General features: G+C 43.2%; 1 non-coding gene across 1 annotated transcript; it reads left to right on the top strand.

Annotated features, from left to right (window-relative positions):
* The first annotated feature begins 1,522 nt into the window (after positions 1 to 1,522).
* Positions 1,523 to 1,616, top strand: Trnay-gua. Its single transcript has 2 exons — positions 1,523 to 1,559; positions 1,581 to 1,616. It is a non-coding gene; the product is annotated as a tRNA-Tyr (tRNA).
* Positions 1,617 to 2,050: the final 434 nt, after the last annotated feature.

Raw genomic sequence — 2,050 nt, 5'->3', positions numbered from 1 at the left:
TCTTCTCTATTTACTCTCCATCCCTGTGTCTAATATTTCATCCTTCTCTTCACCTTCCCCTCACTTCTCCCTTCAGTATTCGAGGCGCCTCTCTCACCCCGTCCTCTCTGTAGTGAAGTAAGAGGGCAGTGGAGAAAGTTTACGTGAGGGATGGTTTCTTCAGGGCATTGGCAGTGGTGGTGGTGGTGGTGGTGGTGGTGGTGGTGGTGGAATAAGGGAGTGAAAAAATGGCAACTCCTAAAGATAGTGATGAAAGGAGGAGGGTGAAAAGGAGGTGAAAAGGAGGTGAAGGAGAAGTAGAAGAGGAATTAAAAGAAAGATAGAGATGATGGTGATGATGATGATGATGATGAGGAGGAGGAGGAGGAGGAGGAGGAGGAGGAGGAGGAGGAGGAGGAGGAGGAGGAGGAGGAGGAGGAGGAGGAGAAAAAAGAACAGAAAGAAAAAGAAGAAGAAGAAGAAGAAGAAAAAGAAAGATGATGATTATGGTAATGATGATGATGGTGATGATGATGATGATGATGATGAAAAGAACCTAAAATGAACATGAAAAAAAATGAAAAAGGAGGAGAAGGAAGACCAAAAGAAAGAAAAATAGAGAAAACGAAAATAAAGAAAAAAAAGATGGAATAAAACAACTATTACCAAGAAAAAGAAGACAGAAAAAAAAGGAAAAGAAAACCTATCCAACTCGCCTCCACTTCCTACGTTTCCTCCTTCAGCAATACCAGGAAAAGAGAATTAAGAGCACCATACCCAACCACTACTAGGCAAGGGAACGCTGGGCACTACACTTCAAGAGCCGCCAAAGCCCTCCCGGGGAAAAGCAGCTTATGAGAGACTGAGACCGCCACACTGCCGCGTCATCTGCCCAGCGCCGCTCACCAACAACCTCGCTGCACGGCCCTCAAGACCCCCCACAGCCACGGTAGCTCAGGGAATGTTTTGAAGACTCCACGAATTCACATCAGCTCTTAAAGGCTAATCTTACAGTGGTGTTCAGTTGCCGCTTTACTGCTTGTGTGTGTGTGTGTGTGTGTGTGTGTGTGTGTGTGTGTGTGTGTGTGTGTGTGTGTGTGTGTGTCTCTCTCTCTCTCTCTCTCTCTCTCTCTCTCTCTCTCTCTCTCTCTCTCTCTCTCTCTCTCTCTCTCTCTCTCTCTCTCTCTCTCTCTCTCTCTCTCTCTCTCTCTCTCTCTCTCTCTCTGATACAGGGACTCTACAAACTTCATTGCTTTTGTGTTAATATTGTTTTAATGTCAACATGCTGCTTTTTGTGGTATTGTTGTTATTTTGTGATTGTTAACATTAGCCCCTGCAGTACTGGGACACATTTTTACCTTGAGATTTGTGTACGATAAGACCATTTTATTGACATTAGGAAGGATCTATGGAGGTCAGGTGATTAGTGGCCACAGTCTTCACTATTTCAAAAGTTTCCGAGCTACATAAAATCACCAAATAGTAACCAGAATGAATAAGCAAACGCGTCATGGTACTGAAGGGGTTAACAGTAATATGCATGCCTTCGATAGCTCAGTTGGTAGAGCGGTGGACTGTAGTTGGTGGCAAGACAGACAGACATCCATAGGTCACTGGTTCGAATCCGGTTCGAAGGACATCTTTTTACCAGTTCCTTGGTCTTGCCTTTAATTAGTAAGCAATACGTAATAACTTGTTTAACTCTGCATTCATGTACACTGTACAGTATATGAACAGCTTCCCTTGTTATGATGATATGGAGAGTATATTATTTTCTTGAATCACTACTAAGGAGAATGGCTAGAAAAGATAAAGGGGATGAGGACTACTAGTGAAAGTTGGTTTTCTATGTAAGATGGCAAAACTGGCCAAGGGCAACAAAACAACAAAAAGGCTTACTAAGATGCCAATCCCCGAACAGAATTAAGAGATTTAGCCAAGAAAAATGAGATACATGTCTATGAACCTCCCTCCTAAATGAGTTCAGGTCATAGGCAGATATAAATAAAGAAGCAGGCAGGGAGTTGTAGAGTTTATCAGAGGAAGGGATGAATGATTGAGAGTACTGGTT

The sequence above is a fragment of the Portunus trituberculatus genome, chromosome 10 (assembly GCF_017591435.1).
Source record: "Portunus trituberculatus isolate SZX2019 chromosome 10, ASM1759143v1, whole genome shotgun sequence".
Lineage (NCBI taxonomy): Eukaryota > Metazoa > Arthropoda > Malacostraca > Decapoda > Portunidae > Portunus > Portunus trituberculatus.
Note: the sequence above shows the minus strand (reverse complement) of the source record. Positions and strands in the feature narration are given on the sequence as shown.